The following is a 20,140-nucleotide window of genomic DNA, read 5'->3' on the forward strand; positions in this document are numbered from 1 at the left end:
TAAAAAGTATTCCTGTGCATTTTAGTCCAAACAAAAGAATCAAATGACACATTTTAGATTACATAATTCAAACCCATGCCAAAAACTCATATATATGTGCAGGGGCGGATCCAGACGTCATATATTGGTGTGGCTAAATAAAAAAGAAAGTATAAACTAAAGAGAACAATAAAACTATTTAAGATATTTTTTTACTTTAAAGAAAACGGTAAAATTAATTTATTATAAAGAAAACCATTTATGTGAAATTGAAAATTAAAGATATCTTTTGAGTTTATATTTTGTACTATTTTATTGTGTGTGATGACTATATTTAGAACTTGGATTTAAAAAATGATATTTCAAAATTTCAAAATTTATAGGTGTCGTGATATTTTTTAGCGATCGAGTCATCCGGTTTTACCAGTTTAATATTTATATAGTTGTTATAAAGATCAGTTGAACGAATTATTTGTATTAATCTAGTGTATTCATGCGATTTGACCAGAGATTCTGTAGTTTGACTAATGAACCAATGATATAATATTTTCACCATTTCAATAATCGGTTCAGTTTTTAAAATATTAGAGAAAAGTGAGAAAAATAATTACTGCGAGATTGAAATATGAGATAAAAAGTGACTTAATAACATATATTTTTATTAATTACTTTAATAAGTCTTAGTGTGTGTATATATACAAAAAAGAATTTAATTATCTTAGTAATAAAACCTTAGTACATACTAGTATATAATATATAAAAAAAAATTGGTGTGGCTATAGCCACACCCTGCCCCAAGGTAAATCCGTCCATGTATATGTGTATGGATTAGTGAATCCAGACTACGCCAAAAATACTCAACGTGAGTTTGGATTATAAAATCTCAAATTATATATATATATATATATATATATATATATATATATATATATATATATATATATATATATATATATATAAATATCCCAAAATCCAGTTTTAGTCCCTATAATATTTTCGTTCAAAGAATGGTCCCTGTAACGTTTTCGGTCCCTATTATTAGTCCCTGCCGTCTATTCCCACTTAACGGACGCTGAGGTGGAATTTTTAAAAATTTTTAAAAATGAATTGGGCAATTATTCATTTCCACGTGTGAAATTAAAAGAAAACTCCTTATTAATAACATAAAATGAAGAAATCGTAATTTCCTTTTCTACTTTGTGCTTTCCTTCTTCCCCATGTTTGACCTAATTCCTTTCTATCATAGTTGTTCGTATTTCAAAGTTTAGGTCGTATTTCTCGCAAATTGAAGTCGTCCATCCTCAACCAAAGTTGGACATTTCGTATTCCAAATCGAGTGGTACGAAACCCGTGAGCATGTCATCATCCTCTATGAGATTTCATCGAGGAAGGAACTTTGGCTGTGAAACTCGTATGGTCTCATACGTCCGAGAGAATGGTCGCAATAAGGGAGTTGTACGAAAGCTCCAAGACAAAGAATAGGAAGCCGCCAGCGAAATTGAGATCAAAGACATGGGCTGGGAAAATATTTTTTGTTTTTGTTTTGTAGTCTATTTTATGACTAACATGTACTTATTGATGAAATGTAATTGTTGAAGTTAGGTTGTTTGTGCAATGTAATTCTGTTGAATTTATATTGCAATGTAATTGTGTTGAATTTATCTAATGGATTTGGGTTATTTTTCTTGATTCATTCATGAATTTATCTAATGGAATTGTGTTATTTTTCTTGATTCATTCATGATTTTGAGTTCCTGTTATAGTTTTCCTTAAAAGTGTTTCAATGTAACTTTGAAAGAGGTTGAATCAAGCCAACGACAATGTTGACGAGTATGCATAAACTTTGGCATTATTACGTTTAAAATTTGGCATAGTTTGCCTTATAAAACAAAGCATAGTGACTCCTAATTTAGGCTCAAAAGGATTCAATTTTGACAGACATCATATGACAGTAAAATGATTCAACACATACCCAAAAGGATAACATATCCAAGATGGTCCATTAAATTGTTTTGGGAAATTATTGTATCCATAATCAAAATATAAGTAACTTCCCATATAGTCTAGGATAAGCAAAATACATAGAAATTCAATGCTTGTGGCATTTTGAACATACAAAATACATAGAACTTATACTTCAAATCCCTAAGCAAAATACATAGTAATTAAACTCAAACTTCAAATTCTTCAAATTGTATCTTCATTGAGTCGAGCCTTTTTTAATTTTGTTCCAACTTTTCATACCCCTCTTGGTTGGTTGTTTTGGACTATCCTCTTGCTTTTGTAATGCATCCCGCTCACAAAATAATTGGGTAATATTATTCACAAACAACAACAACAGTCTTGTTTTTCTGCTTCTTCTGAAGAGAAACTTCTTTATGGATTTCTCTTCTCAGGGATTTCTCTTTTGCAATCTTTTATTCAATTGGTCGGTAAAGCTTCATGTCATATCCATAAAATTGTTGAATGCTAAATGCAATACCTGTAATGTTTGGTTAGGATGCAGTGAACTATGAGGAGTTTTCAAGAAACTTGATAGATGAAAAGCAGCAGTAATTACTGAAGTATCTCTCTGTGGTTGATACTGCAAAATTCCTGATATGTTAGAATCTTCTATGGTTACTTTTGTTTGTTTTTTAAGTTATTATGAATTATAGGTTCATCTTAGCATAACTCTCAAACACCCACTTATGGAATTGCTAATAATATGCAGGTAAGAAATATTTTATCTGGTTCGGAACAAAGTCAATGGTGACTCTCAGAGAACATGAGCAAATAAAAGATGTATTGAACAAGATCTATGAATACCCAAAGAGAAATAATAAAATTTTCAAGTCATTTGTTAGTGGTCTTGCTAGCCATAAAGGAGAAAAGTGGAGCAAGCATAAAAGGGTTATCAGCTCTGTTTTCCAAATAGAAAAATTAAAGACTAGTTTCTAGCCATATAAGAAATTGTGGTACATCATTCCATGTTCAATCATGGCTGCATATAACGTTTTAAGCATATACCCATGGATAAAGAACCTAGAAGAAAGACACAGTAATGAGATGAGCGTTAGGGTTTCTCAGAAATCCATTATACCTTTTCAATTTTCATTCCTATAAGTGGTTCAATACATACAATATACGTGTAAGCATCATTATTTATTTTTATAATTAAAAAAATTCCAACTCAACCACCACGTAAGCATCCGTTAAATGGGAATAGACGGCAAGGACTAATAATAGAGACAGAAAACTTTACAGGGACTATTCTTTGAACGAAAAATGTTATAGGGACTAAAACTGAATTTTAGGATATTTACAGGGACCTGAAACATATTTAACCATATATATATATATATATATATATATATATATATATAACATTTAAATTACAACAAAATAAATTATATCTAAAATACATCTTATTAGGTCACACGGGAACTAATGGTCCCCATCTTCATCCTCTCCTTGCATAATGCAGCCTTGACTTCGCTTAAAATCTCCAAATAATTATTCTGACATCTCAAGACCTTGTTTTGAATACACATGCATGCAAGGACTATACTACTTATGATGTTACCCTTGTCTGCAATGGTTTCGTCCTCGACTAGTATAGGCATCTGACCTACTAGTGTGGGATCCAGACACCTCGATCCATCTAGATTTTCCCAACCATGTGGGATATAGACACCTCGGTCCTCAAGGTACAAAATATAGTCAATTTGGGTTGATATAATAATCGGAAGAGAAAGAAAGACATGTCTTCTAGGAATATCCTACATGTAACAAAACTAGCTAAATACTTTCTTAGAAAATTAATCGATTTTGCACAATCTGCATGTTAATCCATCCAGAAAAGATGACCTTAAATAGGTGCTTAACTCGGTAAGAAGTTTAGTTCTAGAACATTGTATCCCGTAGTAGTAGGTGGTATATGAGCTCTCTATGTGGCTCTATAGTAAGATGCCCCTTCATCGTAAATTCGTAATAAAGACGTCGTAAATTCGTAATAAAAACTATCAGAGACAAAAACTTGCAATTTTTGTTAGGAATGTTGAGACTTAAGCCCAACAACTAATATAATAAATCAATTCAAATAATAAGTTTCTCCCCCTTTTTTTCATAACATCATAAAGCATATATAAAAGATTCAGATGAATGACACAAAAGATGAAGAAAGAAATTTCATTGATAAATATAGAGTGTTCACAAATAGATGCAACAGACAATCAAAAACAGATGCAAGAAACAAAGAAAACTGTAAACAAAGACTCAAGACACAGACTAAGACTGGGTAAGCTTAGAGGCTAAGGCTGCTAGCAGATTCTTAATCTCAGCATATGTTTCATCCTATTTTGCCGTACGACTGAATACAAATGCTTGATTCTGTTGAAGTTCCTTCAGAGTATCCAACACCTCAGAACTTGAAGTGAAAGCAGTTGAAGCAGATGCTGAAATAGTTGAAGTAGCAACAGGATTCTCCTTGAACCAAGCGAACAGCGTCTCCATGTCTCCAATCAGAATTGTAAATTCCTTAGGAGTAACCAGAGGCTTCTTCGAAGTCCAGACTACCATGGGCAGAGGGATATCAATATCCATATCATCAGAATCCAACTCCATCTCATTAACAAATTGAGCTTCCTCTAGAGGCTTCTAGTTCACAATCTGGTGAAAATACCTCTCATCACCATACTCCAGAGCCAGTCCAGAAGGACCAGGAGCAGCAGCAAGACAATCATTCTAGAGATCCAAAAAATCTATTTGCACATCCTCAAAGAAAGCCGTCCAGATCTTTCCAGCAGCCACATGATCCAGATTGGAGTTATAGGCAATCTTCAGATAATTTAACCCAGTCCGTACCTTATGTTTTAACAATTGAAAACGCATATCAACAGAAGGTGGGGTTGGGTTGGGTCTGATGAAGGAAATTTTTTCTTGGGGGTGAGAGATGAGATATGGGGCAGAGGGTCTTTCAAACAGAAAGGAGGAGTTTGAAGAGGATGAGAGGGGTGTAGATTTTGTTTCGTTGTCAGAGTCTAAGACTACAATAACTGGTTCAGATGAAGGATTTTGGGGGGTAGGTTAAGATGAACGGGGTTTATGAAAAATAGAGTCAGATGATGATGGGTCAGAGAAGTTACAGTAAATGGGAATGTCAACTTCTGGTTGGGGATCAGATAATGGAGAGGTGGGTTGTGGTTGAGTTTCAGAAGGTTGAGGTTGAGCAGAGGAGAAAATGTTTTCATTTGGTAGAGGTGGGAAAATGGTGTTTAGAGGTTGTGGATTTAGAATGGGTCCAGAGGAATGGATAGGTTGTTTGCCTTTAGAGTGTGTGGAAGCAGAAGGTTGAGATTTAGTGGATTGTTTGGTGGTTTTAGGTTGTTTTTCTGGTGGTTGATATGGTTCAGAGTCATCATGAAGAATAGAAGTGTCTATGTTCTCTATGTCATCTATTAGTTTCCTAAGAGATTCAGATGATCTAGGAACCTTGAGGGAATCATGGCTAGGTTTATCAGAGTCAGGTTGGTGTTTTGGTTTTTTTGTTGATAAATGTTCAGAATTAATAACAAGAGTTACAAACTCAATTATAGAAATGCCCGAAGTTTTCTTCTTCTTCAGCGTAATTTTCTTTTTGGGAGAACGTTCTGCTTTGGACTTCCTCTTCTTAGATGGAGTAGGATCGTTAATAGTTGAAAGGACTCTGTTGCTTAGCCATGCAGGATCAAACTCAGTTTTATCCCTAAGAGGCATCTCCAGAAAGAAGAGAACGATGTTTGGATGTTCATTCTTGAAGAATAACTCGAAGTCATCAGCAGTAGGAACCCTTCTGGACAGAATCTCATTTACCACTCTGGGAGGAGAGGTAATATTCTGGATCAGTTTCATTTTCTTCAAAGAGTGAGCATTCAGAGTGCTCCCAGACGTTGCTTCCAGATCTTTAATAGTTCCTTCTTCTCTGAGCTCTTGTATCACACCAGTCTCAGTCAGACTATCAGAGATAAGTCTTCCCAGAGGGATGATGTTTCTTTTGATCTTCTGAGATTTCAGCCTTGCTAGTTCTCTAGATTCCTTCACATGATTCTGCATGTGGATGAACAGAATGTATGGTAGGTCAACCCTCTGGCCTTTCCCAATGCAATACAGAATGTATTGTTGATCTTGGTTGATGTAGTTGGGAGAGACAGAATCTTTTCTGTGATAGATACATCCTAGAAGAATTTTGGCCCAGATTCTGTAGGGAAGCTTTAGGTCCTTGATATTGGTAGAACCTTCTCCAGAGGCGAATATTTCAGCATAAACAGCATCCCAATCTGTTCTGCCTACAATTGCTCCAGCAGCACCAAAATAACCGTCCAGATTCAATAACCTCCTAATTAGGTTTTCAGTTATTGAAATCTCTTTACCCAAAACGAAAAAGAGAATAGCTTTTGGAGTTAGCGTAGCATGAATCCAAAGCTCTTTCACCAATTCTGGATAAATTGGTTCAATGAGACGATCAAAGAACGTTTCCCAGCCTTGAACAAACATGTTGTTCTTCAAGTTGAAACCATATGCTTGAAGATTGTCAAAATCCACCATAAGTTCTCCCAGAACTTCCAATTCAGCCGTAGGAATGAGACAAGTTTTTAAGGGAGTATTAACTGTTGGTGGTTGTTGTTTTTATGCTTGTTGAGAAGAAGAAGACGAAGGTTGAAGTGAAGACGAAGCCATTGATGAACCATTGAGTTTTCTGGGTTTTGGTTTTGATAAAGACGAAAGAGAGACAGAAAATGCATAAACAATGAAGAAAGAGAATGGAAAGAGGGAAAAATGAAATTGAAATGGAATATATAGAGACGGATTTGAAATGAAAATGCAATGGAGTTATGAATGAGATGGTTACAAAATCTTAATCAATAAATGCTGAAAGACGTTAGTGGAGGATAACGTGAGATTTGAAAAGATTTTGCATAGTTACCTAGGGCGGCGTCTCATCAACTGCACACATGCTCGTCCCTTCAGATTGACTGAACACGTGGTCATCATCTTGGGGTAGATGGCGACAGCTGGTTTTCTTCAACAGAGGTTCTGAGTCATACATAGACACATGAAACGTTAGTGAAAATAGTTTCAGAGTGTCCATATGAACATACATAATCAGAACATCTGATATGTAAAATGAAAGAAAATAAAGCATAATCTTCAGACTAATCCACAAATCAGATCATCTCAAAACTTCATTCTGGGCATAAATCCATACTGATGTTCTTCAGAATGAACTTAAACTTATCTTCCGCAAGGGGTTTTGTAAAGATATCAGCCTATTGATGGCCTGTATCTATAAAGTTTAGAAAAAGAACACCCTTCTGAACATTGTTCCTAATAAAGTGATGCTTAATCTCTATATGTTTACATTTAGAATGTAAAATAGGATTTTTAGACAAACAAATAGCAGAAGTATTATCATAGAATATAGGAATGTTACTCTCATATATCTGATAGTCTTCTAGCTGACTTTTCATCCAGAGCATCTGTGTACTACATCCAGCAGCATCTATGTAAGTATCAAATATGCCTAAGAGGGGGGGGGGGGTGAATTAGGCTTTCAAAAATAATCGGTTTTATGAGAATGCTTTTACTAACTTTTTGGTTAAGTGTTTGAAGGTTTTGGATGGTTCTTATCTTTTTCTTGGTAATGGTGATGAAAGCGGTAAAGTGCGGAAAGGTAAAGAACACAACGATATATACTGGTTCCCCTCACAATCCGAGAGTACTCCAGTGCCCTTTCAAACACGAAAGATATTTCACTATAGTTAGAATGATTGTACAAGCCTATGCTTACTATCTAACCTATAGGGTGATCAAAGGTTCTTAACACCTTTAAGATCAAGCAACACTAATGTGAATGAAGAACAATCCTCTTCAAACACACCACTTACTTCCAACAATCCTGGATAGTAAGGAAAAAATATTCTTTTGAATTTATACAAGAGTTTTAGATGAAGTATGGAGAGGAATATCAATCTTGGATTGATCTTCTTCTTCAAGTAAACAATTCTCAAAATGAATATAAGTGTTCACAATGTATGCATGAAACTTAGAATGATTTCTCAATGAAAATGTGTATAAAAGTTTCACTAGAAAATTCTGATTTGATGAACACTTGAAGATATTGAAAGATGAAGAATTTTATGTTTATGAATTGTTAATGAAGAAGGTGTTTAATGAATATGAAAGATGTAGAATATATAGTGTGTTAAACACCCTTTTGAAAGGTCATTTTTCCATGAAGCAATGCAATGATCAAGTGGAAAGAAAACAAATTCGTTTGAGTGAAAACATGCAATGGAAAAACACACTGGTTCAGTAGGAACCGGTTCCTGCCTGGGACAACCCGGTTCCTGCTGAACGTTACAGCAGAAATTTGAATTTTTGAACTTGGGAACCGGTTCCCACCTAGGGACAACCCGGTTCCTAGTAGTAAAACACAGAATTGAAAATATACTGAATGCTGGAACCCGGTTCCCACATAGGGAGGAACCGGTTCCTGAAACCTTAACTTAGGATTTTACTTTTGAAAAAAAGGTTTTAAATGAAATTTAAAGTATGAAACTTTGTAGTATGTTTATGAAATGCATGGAAATATATTTGTGAACAATTATATATCAAAGTGAGTATTATATATAAAACTTAAACATAACACACATGAAATAACATAAACATAACACACATAAACGGAACGATACGTAGCTTAAACGATTACAACATATAACACGAATAATTAGTCTTAAACATCACAAAGCATAAATAGAACATTGTCTAGAAAACATAAATATAAAACGAACAATAAAACATAAGATAGAAATAAAAAACATAATTAGTCACTTTCATTCATTTGCTCTTCATCATCTCCACTTCCATTCCCACCATCTTGGTCATCTTCCTCTTCACTTGCTTCTTCTTCTTCATAGTGAGTAGGGGTGGGAATAGGCCAGGCCGGCCTACAAGGGCCTATAGCCTAGCCTACTTAAGGCCAGGCCAAGCCAGACCTATTTGATAAAAAAGCCAGGCTTGGGCTTTTTTAAAAGCCTATTTAATAAAATAGGCCAAGCCTAGGCTATTAAAAAAGCTTATAAAGCCTTGTAAGTCGGCCTATATTTTCATATATTAAGATTAGTCTAAATAGGTTGGTCTATATATGCATATGTATTAGAAAAAGTGTTAAATAGATTGGTCTATATATGCATATATATTAGAAAAAAAATGCTAAGTAGGCCGGTCTAAATGTTCATATATATGCGACCTATAAGGCTTCTTAAGTAATATGAATGAATTGAAAACATTAATAAGAAAGAGGCTTTTTAAATAGGTTTTCAGGCCAGGCCAGGCTTTTAAAAAGGCCAGGCCAGGCTGAAAAAACGAGCCTATAGTAGGCCATAGGCCAGGCTCAGGCCTTGTAAGTTTATCGTAGGCCAGGCCCAGGCCTTATAAAGCCTAGCCTAGCCTAACCTATTCCCACCCCTAATAGTGAGCCAAGATGCGTCTTTGAGTGCGTTGAATCTCACGGATTTTCCTCCTCATAAGATTATGTTCATAGTTGTTTTCATGTTTGTTGTTATCAATGGAGGTTTGAATGGAGCAAAGTTTGTTGAACATCATCTCCATGGTATAGCCACCTTCGGGAGGTTGAGGAACATGTGGGACGGTTGGCTCGAAATCAATTTTGTAGAAGAATCTTCCTTCACTATCCGTAACAATTCCGGTATTCTTAAGAGCGGTTGTGGTGGAGATAGCACATTCTTGTTCATCCATAGTTTTCTTAGGTTCCCTTTGGAGGACACCGACATTCCTAACAATGTGAGAGATTGCCCTTGCATATGGTAAGCCTCCTTTAAGAGAAGCCATAAGTTGCATGTGGCGCATGATGGAAAGAGCCCAATTAACTTCAATGCCACGTCTTAAAGCAACCAAGACCATCAATTCAAACTCATTGATCCTGGAATGGTTAGAATTTTTCGGAAACAAAACATAAGCAATGATAAGATGTAACATCCTATCACTTACCGATAAACTTGATCCAAACATGTTGAACTTAGTAGCAAGTTGTTGGCGAACCGTATCACGTTGAGTAGGTCGGCACATTTCAACAAAAAATATCAACCTTGCTATATGGTTGCCAATCTTCCGGAATATTCCCTTGAGTGAGTACTAAACCCTCATGTGGAATTCATAATAGTTTGCCAAAATCCTCAACATCTAAACAAATTTCTTTTCTTGAAACTTCAGACAATAAAGTGAAATCACCAAAATCATCGGTCACTATCTTAAGGTTATGGTAAAAATCTCTAACCAAATCCGGGTAATATTCACCATGGTCACTCACAAAGTTAGCAACACCGGTATTAGCTAGCCTAGAAGTTAAATTGAAGCTATGAGTTGGAAAATCATGGAGTTTACCGTACTTAGCCGGAAGGAGATTCCGATTCCGAATGTTGAAAGTGATTCTCCGACTTTTGACCGTTTGAGGAGCTTCTTGATGTTCTTCACTAGTTTCACCAACTTTGTTCTTCCCTTTTTCATTCCTTGTAGCTCTTGGTGCCATGGTTGAGAAAGAATTTGAGAGTTAGAGTTTTGGTTTGGGATTTTTGGATTTGGAGAGTGGAAGATGACTTGAGTGAGATATGTGAAAGAATGGAGGATTATATAGAGGTTTGAGGTAGTGGGTAATTAAATTTTGTTGGTTAAAGTGAGATAGTGGAGCTTGTAATGGGGTTTGACAATGGAGGTGGAAGGGTGTTTGGAGAAGATGAAGATGAATGTATGTGAAGAATGAAAGTAAATGTGTGGTTGAATAGAGATAAAGTGCAATTAAGTGATATAAAAGAATAAGTGAAAAATAAAAATAAAATAAGTAATACGTAACAGCCACAATAAAAGCAAGAAAAATTCTGAAAAAGTACGTGGGAACCGGTTCCTCTCTACATGGAACCCGGTTCCTGAGACCCAAAAAAGTTACGCTTCTGGAATTTACTATGGGGAACCGGTTCCTCCCTACATGGGAACCGGTTCCTGGACAGAAAAAAGTCCAAAAACTTGTTTTTTATGAAATAGAAAGCATATATAACACATATAAACATTAAGACATAATATATAAACATAAATAAAGCACTTTTTGACACACATGAATTGTTAGAAATGTGTACCTTTGATTTATGGTAATGAAGAACACATTTAAACATCACCTTCATCTAAAATTCCAAGCTCTCGTCGAATTTTGTAAAACGATTCTTTTGGAAGAGGCTTTGTGAAGATATCTGCAAGTTGGTTATGAGTATCCACAAATGTTACTTCGACATCTCCTTGAAGGACATGGTCTCGGAGAAAATGATGTTGAATGTCTATGTGTTTGGTTCTTGAATGCATGACCGGATTTTTTGTGATATTAATTGCACTTATGTTGTCGCATCGAAGAGGAATGCATCCGAGATCAAGTCCGTAGTCACGAAGTTGTTGCTTAAGCCAAAGAATTTGTGCACAACAACTACCCGCTGCTATGTATTCTGCTTCGGCCGTGCTAAGAGCAACACATGCTTGCTTTTTACAAGCCCATGAGACTAATGCATTTCAAGAATGTGACAAGTACCACTTGTGCTTTTACGATCAGTTTTACAACCTGCATAGTCCGCGTCAGAATAACCAATTAAATTGCAAACACTACCTTTAGGATACCATAGGCCAACGTTGGTTGTTCCTTTGAGATACTTCATGAACCTTTTAACCGCCATAAGATGTGATTCCTTTGGATTTGCTTGAAAGCGAGCACAAATACAAACACTGAACATTATATCAGGACGGCTTGCCGTCAAATACAATGAAGAACCAATCATACCTCGATACTTAGTAATATCAATTGGAGTACCAGATTCATCTTGATCAACATATGTACCGGAGCCCATTGGAGTATTCATTGCTTTACAATTATCCATATCAAACTTCTTCAATAATTCTTTACAATATTTGGATTGATTGATAAAGATTCCATCCTTGAGTTGCTTAATTTGTAATTAAAGAAAGTAGTTCATCTTTCCCATCATAGACATCTCAAATTCTCCTTGCATCATCAATGAGAATTCCTCACACATTTATTTGTTGGTCGATCCAAAAATGATATCATCAACATAGACTTGAACCAATAAAGTGTTACTTTTGATTTTCTTAATGAACAAAGTTTTATCAACCTTACCCTTTTCGAAACCCTTTTCACACAAAAAATTGCTAAGTCTATCATACCATGCTCTAGGTGCTTGCTTTAAGCCATAAAGAGCCTTTCTCAACTTAAAGACATGTGAAGGATTCTTGAAGTCTTCAAATCCCGGGGGTTGTTTGACATAGACTTCTTCGTTGATGTAGCCATTCAAGAATGCGCTCTTGACGTCCATTTGATAAAGCTGAAAATTTAATGAACATGCATAAGCAAGTAAGAGACGAATAGCTTCTAACCTTGCAACCGGAGCAAATGTTTCTTCAAAGTCGATTCCTTCTTCTTGATTGTAACCTTGGGCCACCAATCTTGCTTTGTTTCGAACAATTATACCATTCTTATCAAGTTTGTTCTTAAACACCCATCGGGTACCTATGATGTGTTTATTACTTGGTCTAGGAACAAGTTCCCAAACTTGATTTCTCTCGAATTGATTTAATTCTTCTTGCATTGCATTTATCCATTGATCGTCTCCTAAGGCTTCATCAACTTTGGAAGGTTCAATTTGAGAAACAAACGCCATGTGTAAGCAAGCATCTTTGAGATTTAATCTTGTTGAAACTCCTTGGCTAATATCACCAATAACTTTATCAATAGGATGATCTCTATGAGTTCTCCATTCTTTTGGTAGATCATTGGTGTTTGATTCTTGTTGTACACTTTCTTGTTGAACACTTTCTTGTTGAACTTTCGGTGCCTTCACAATTGTATCATTTGAAAGTTCTTCCGAGGGTAAATCTAAAGGATCATCATCATTACAAACAACTATTTCCTCCTTAGAGGTGTTAGTCTCATAAAAAGATACATGCATGGATTCTTCAATAGTTAAAGTTCTTTTATTATAAATTCTATATGCTTTACTAGAAAGAGAATAACCAAGAAATATACCTTCGTCGGATTTCTCATCAAACTTACCAAGATTGTCTTTGTCATTGTTGAGAACAAAGCACTTGCATCCAAAAATGTGAAAGTGAGCAATGTTTGACTTTCTTCCTTTGAAGAGTTCATATGGAGTCTTCTTTAAGATAGGTCTAATGATTACTCGATTTCCAACATAACATGTCGTACTCACCGCATCCGCCCAAAAGTATTTAGGAAGATTTGCATCACTAAGCATTGTTCTTGCAAGTTCCACTAGAAACCTATTTTTCCTTTCAACTACTCCATTTTGTTGTGGAGTTCTTGGTGCTGAAAAATTATGAGAGATATCATGTTCTTCACAAAATTCTTCAAATGATGCATTTTGAAACTCTCCACCATGATCACTTCTTATGGATACAATCTTTAATGACTTTTCATTTTGGATTTGTTTTGCATACTTCTTAAAGGCTTTAAAAGCATCACTTTTCTGCACAAGAAACAAAGTCCAAGAATATCTAGAATAATCATCAACAATAACTAAAGCGTATACATTACCTCCGAAGCTTCTTGTCCTTGATGGACCAAATAAATCCATATGCAATAATTGAAGTGGTCTTGTTGTAGTCACTGTTGCACCCCAAAATTTGCCCTCTTTCTATGTGCTATTAGTTATGGTAGACGTTTATTTCGTCGGCCAAAAAAATCAAAGAAAAAATGATAAAGAACTTTGGTTGTTTCGAGATCATTAAGTCAAGGGCTTGTGAGGTGAATTACAAAAGAATGATTCATGGTATAAGGTTAGGGGCTTGAAGAGGGCATTGTGTTTTAGTTTCAATTTCTTGGTGATGTATCATACAAGTTTGGTTTGGATCGGAAATTGAATTGAATTAGGGGTCCATTGGAGTTTGCAAGTGGATTGAAATTTAATCACTAAAAGAATATCCATGCGATTCTTCATTCAATCCCGATTCAACGTATGCTCACCGTTTAAAAACTCAAAATCAATATTCATTCCTTGTGTCCTTGATTGGATGAAGAGAAAGCGCGTTTAAGATTTAATCAGTCATCGAGATCGTCATGAATTCAAGCTTGTTGAAGTATTATCAAGGTTTCATTCATTTCTTTTAGGTCATTGAGATCTAGATGCAAAATTGAAAAGAAAAAAACATACAGCAAGGCCCATATTCAAATTGCAAAGCCCATCCATTCATTACAAAACAAATTGAAATATAAAGTCCATTACAAAAAAGCCATAGAGGAAAAGATTAAAAAGGCCATATGATGAGCCTTGACTTAATGACTACAGTGCCTCGTGACCAGGTCTCTAAGGCTGCAACTGAGACCAATTTACCACCACAAATCCTGCTAAGCGTCTGAATAAACCGGTTCGGACCAAAAAGGCTGCACCCGCAAAAATCAACCTGCTGCTTCTAAACCAAAAAGAAACCGACCCTGCATCCAACAAAAAAACGGCACCATGTCAAAACCGGTTCACAGGAGTAATTCACAAAAACTGAGCAGAAGATTCAACAGAAAATTACCATAATCTTCATTTTCTTTCACAAAAATATCAATAACAGAATTCACAGAAGAAAAATAACCGGAAAAACGTAACAAACTTGGGGTCTGAATCTTCATCTTCCTCTCGTCACCTTCACCACTTTCAATCGGTCCTTCATCTTCAATCAGCAAACTCAATCCTCCATCAATCACCACTCACCGATCTTCAACATTGATTCATCCGAGAAACTCTCTCTCGATCTTCATCTTCATCCATCGCAATCTTCATCTTTCTCTCAACCGAACTCTTCAATTCAACCTTTAATCTTCACCTTCGCAATTCTTCATCATCGTTACCGCATCTCCATCAATATCAATTCACCGAACTTCACACAACTCCAATCTTCAATCAACAAACCTTCAATACACTCTCTACAATCTCCCTTGACACCTGCTTCTACAAAACTGATTCGATTCGTCAACAATCAGCAATGAATCTTCGTTATCCTTGCAAGAACTCGCCATAAACTTCATCATCTTCAAATTTGACACAAGAAACGTAAGCATCTTCACCTCTCCATCAATAATCTTCACCTGCAACAATAAGAACATCACGCAGAAAGTAATCGCGGCCTCAGGAAGAAAGACGTATCGGGAAGGGGGGAAGCGGATTAACGAAGCATTACCTGAAGGATTTCGGTGTTCTCTCTATTACCGACGCCATTAAAGCATCGTCGGAATACTGTTAGTCAAAACCGAAGATAAACAAAAGCGATTGAAATGAGAGACGATCGAGAGATGTGCGTTTGTGAGAAGAGAGTTTAGCCGGAGAGATGAGATCCGGTTGTTTCATTCTGGTTCACGGTGGTGCTCCGAGAGTTGATCGGAGAATAACACCGCCGTCGCCGTTTGCTGAGGATGGAGATGCGCCGCCGTTTCGGTTCACAAAGGAGGAGAGAGATCCGATTGAGAAACTCTAATGGTCACAATTACTCAACCCTAATCCTTTTTCAATTCATTAAACTTGTTCTGATTACTCTCAAATTGGAATTAACATAATTTTGATTAGCTTAGAGTGGATTAAATGTGATTAATAATTGAATGAATTCTGATGCATTTGGATCACAGTCCTTGGGCCAAGAACAAAATTACTGTCGTCACACCTCCATTAAGCCCGATAGATTTCCAGTTTTTTTTGTGTGCTGTTTGAAAACTGAAAACCAAAAACAATGCTCCTTGGGCCTCACACTGGTTTCAGACGCTGCACCCCCTCAAGCATGTATCACCATCTCATTTTTGGCTGTTAGAAAGTGTACAAAAATCACCTTGGGCTATAACTCTGGGCCTGCGAGATTACTGGACTGTGTACATCCTTTTTCTGTATGAACCCCCCTGTGTAGAAAGTTTTCAATTTTAGATTAGTTTTTTTACTAGCTTATTTTCTATCTCTTTTAGTATGATAAATCATTGATGTTTTTGTTATATTTTGACATGATAATAGAATGTAAAAACATTGATCTTTGTTAGACTTTTGCATGATAAAAATAAATGAAAACATTTACTCTTTTCTAGTTAGAATTAGATTTTTTTGTTTTCTATATTTGTTTTAGATGATAAAAAAGAATAAAAACATGTAATATCTTTTGCTCATTAGAATTTAATTGTTTTGTACATAGTTTTGTTCTTTTATTTGCTAGATGAAAATGTCACAAAAAACAATTTAATCTTGTTGGATTTTTGGTTTAGGATTTAATTAGGATTTAATTTCTATTATTTTCTATGGCGGGTGCTTGCCTCCTTGTTATTACTGATTTGGTTGTTGAGATGTGCGAGGTACTTCGAGAGAGCCTTTGATTGCGATTCGACTTACTTCGTGTTCCACTTTACTTGTGGGACACGAATTCGCTTCCGGTGCGATTGATTTGCATCGTGTTCCACTTTATTTGTGGGACACGAACTTATTCCCGATGCGATTCACCTGATCTCTCATTCATTGAGATGTATATTCCTGTATTGTCTGGATTGTATTTCTTGCAGGTTGCTTGTGTGGTTGTGTTTTATACGCACCACATAGCGGTTGTGATTTATTTTCACACCGCATCGCCTTGACGCTTATGCTGGACTCCTGGCTTTTGCTGGATGTTAGATTACGTGAAGTTTCTTAATTCTGCTTGCGTTGCTAGCTCACTGCGGATTTGCTATCCGCTCGGTATCTCCTTGTCCCTTTTACCGCTTTCTCGCATCATCCTATAACATGAGAAGTAGGATTTAGGCATGCATCTGGCCAAGCCCTCGAAAGAGGCTCTGTTTTTGTTGGTGTGTTTATGTTTGTGCTTTGCGGCAGGGAGTCACGGTGTAATAAGTCCTATATGGCACTCCGTTAAGTCCTCTTGGAAGGCATGTGGTCAAGGGTTCGTAATCAACCCCCGCCTAGTCTCATCGAGTTTGTTTGGTAGGCGCACGCCTCGCGTTGTTTGCTTCCGAACGTGCAAAAGATCTTGTTATCGAGTATGTCAGGTAAAGGGTTCATGCAATCGGACCCCCGTCTTTCCTATAGCTCGCGTCGCTCGACGTTGATGCTCGGTGTACGCACGCACCGTTTTCCTTTACGATCCGTGACGGCTTGGTTGCTGAGAGGGGTCCGCCCTCTTGTCTATGGCCCGATCATTTTCGCGAGGTCTAATGCTTGGTTGACTTGGGTTGAGCTGCTCCCCTTGGCTATGGCGGGACCGCTTTTCTACCATTCGGTCAGTACCGTTGGTTTTGCTTGCTTTACGAGCGGAGCTCGTTTGTGTGATATTATTGTTTGCTTCCCCTTTTCCCTCGTAGGTTGTTTAGTTTAGTTTAGACTTGTACCCTTTGTATGATAACATTAGGTAGCAAGCTTTCCCTTTTAGCTTAGGTTTTCCTCATGCATTCTTTAAAACACAAACCACACTCTTTGATTTTCTTTTCTTAAGAGCTTGTTATTTCCGCTTCATTCCCAGCATAAGTCTCCAAAGGTCGAGCAGCGGAGTGTGAATGTAACTCGTTCACCTAAAAAACACAAAACAAACAGAAATTAGTTAGCCGAGCTACGGTAGCTCTGATTCTGCAAAACAGATACGTAGGCAGCGGGGTAGGGCCCGTGCGAGCATAACACTTTCTTTTCCCTACATTTTGCATTCATTTTAGTCCAGATTAGCGTAGATTTGTTACACACCCATAGTTTTAGACACAGGCGTGGATACCATCGAGTACGATGGGCGCGAGGGGTGCTAGTACCTTCCCCTCGCGTAACCGACTCCCTTACCCTTTTTCTCTGGTCGTGAGACCGTTGTTTTGTTTTGTGGTTTGCTGGCATTCCCTTCCTTTTCAGGATAAATATGTTAGTGGCGACTCTGTTAATTTTCGCGGTAGCGACAGCTGGCGACTCTGCTGGGGACGTCTCGACCTGTTGCTGGTCCGGACTCGGCGAGTCGATCCTAGCGCTTGTGTGTTTATCTTTGGGTGTTTTATTGCTTTGCATATTTACCTGTTTGCATTGCATTCTATGTGCGCTTTTACTATTCTGCATCATATTCTGGACTGGCTGGATCTCTGTCTGTTGGGTGGGTGTTTCAAGAGGTAAAAGGCCCAATACCCAGGCTATGTGTGAACCATAGGAACCCTAGGATAGAGTGGGAGCATGGTTTGTCTTGAGGTGTACGTCTCGGGATGGATTATGTGAACACGAGCAGAGTAGTGGTTTCAAACGGAGGTATTATCGTCACCCGCTTACGCGCTGTGATGATGCTTACCTTCGGGCGGACCGTATACTGCGTTTCATGACCTTACCTTGGACTAGATTTTACCCGTGAGTGGGGCGGGAATCAATGATCATATTAACAGGTACATTGTTGGTAACCGCTGTTCTCGTTCGTGGGTTACCGCTGTTCCTGTTCGTGGGTTACCGCTGTTCTCGTTCGTGGGTTACCGCTGTTCTTGTTCGTGGGTTACTATTGGTTCCTGTTCGTGGGGTACTATGGTTCTTGTTCGGGTGGTAATCTGTGTTCTATTCCAGTGTGTTATTGACTATGGGCTTTGGTTCCGTGGATTGATATTCCGTGTTCTGTGTGGTATACCATTTGGGGCCGAACCTTTGGCTTTGTATTATGTGTGTTACCGGCAGTCCAGACATGTCCGGTGGGAGACATCAAAAGTCCCACCACTTTGCATCATTTCATATTTACTTTCCAAAAAATGATGTACAAAAAATAACTAGCATACTAGCATACGTGTTCCTTCCATTTCCAAGGAATCATATCTTTAAGCCTTGTGTCGAGCTTTTCCATCTCTTGCTTTCTAAAAAAATCAAAACATGAGGATTCCTTGGAAATTGAATGAACATGGCATTGCATTCACATCATGCATCTCATACATTTCATTCATAACAGGTGTTCAGGATTGAGGATCTCTTATTCAGACTTGGTACTCTCATCAGACTCAGAGACTTGACTTGTTCTTATTGTGTGTTCAAAGATCGGTCATGGAACTTTGTGGGACGATCAAGAGGAAAGCTCAGTTGGGGATATTGTTAAGGACGTATCTTATGCTCAGTAGCTTCTATGCTTGCTTTATTTGCAACTGGTTAAGCTCCGTACTATGTTGATATTTGCAAATTCTCTGCTTGATGATTATGACACTAGGTGTGAATTCTATCTTGGGGCACCTGGTCGTGATGTTAGTATTTACAAGTCTTTGAAATTGCTTGGGGCTCCCGCACGAGGGATAAGCAAGACCTTGTCTATCTTGAGCATTGCACCATTCGCATTGCTCGAATCCCTAATGCACTTACAAATTCCATGTGACTTCGCCAGGATCTTCTGCCAGACAGTAATCAAGAGTGATCCACAAAGGCACCTCACATTCTCAAAGTTCTGCTTCATATTTTGAGTCACCTCCTCCTCCTGGAGTTTCCTTGTCGCTAGCATTTTCTTGTCAACAGAGACGGGAGAGAAACAAGTTGATGTACTCCTAATGCCTTTTATCTGAGTTACTTCCTTGCTTGTGGGAATTTCGGTTGGTTGAGATTCGTGCTTTAGGTGTTTCTCATCACATATAACTCTCCTGATTTCGATGACAATACTCGGTGTTTTCCATTCTCGGGGCACCTGATCATAATGTCTAGCCTTACAAGGTGTTGAGGTACAAAAAGTTCAGAACTTGCTCGATGCAGAGATGTTTGAGTTTATTCATAATGGTTTTCATCGGTCAATCCCATTTCTTCTGCTGCAAGTAGAATGTTTGATCCTCCTCGAGGAAGTAACTCATGAGAATCACTTGCAATTGATACTGCCAGAGGTTTCCTTCTCCAGCTATTGCGTGTTCTAAGTAATGACTTTGATGGCCAAGCGTCAGAGGTTATTGTTGTTCGCTGATAGTAATACAAGTTTCCTCCATTTATGATGGTGTTTTCTCTTTCAGCATCTATATTTGGGGCTCCCGACCGAGGGATAAGCAAGACTCCGTGTTCTTGAGTTCGCATCATTGGCAGCTCAAATCCCTAAAGCATTCACAAAATCCAGTCGCTGTATTTGGGGCTCCCGACCGAGG

General features: G+C 37.4%; 1 long non-coding RNA gene across 1 annotated transcript; it reads right to left on the bottom strand.

Moving 5' to 3' along the window:
* Positions 1–14,234: 14,234 nt before the first annotated feature.
* LOC131632538 (uncharacterized) lies at positions 14,235–15,690 on the bottom strand. Its single transcript, XR_009293040.1, has 2 exons — positions 14,608–15,690; positions 14,235–14,518 (listed from the first exon to the last, which is right to left on the bottom strand). It is a non-coding gene; the product is annotated as an uncharacterized LOC131632538 (long non-coding RNA).
* Between the last annotated feature and the right edge of the window lie 4,450 nt (positions 15,691–20,140).

The sequence above is a fragment of the Vicia villosa genome, unplaced genomic scaffold (assembly GCF_029867415.1).
Source record: "Vicia villosa cultivar HV-30 ecotype Madison, WI unplaced genomic scaffold, Vvil1.0 ctg.000958F_1_1, whole genome shotgun sequence".
Taxonomy (NCBI): domain Eukaryota; kingdom Viridiplantae; phylum Streptophyta; class Magnoliopsida; order Fabales; family Fabaceae; genus Vicia; species Vicia villosa.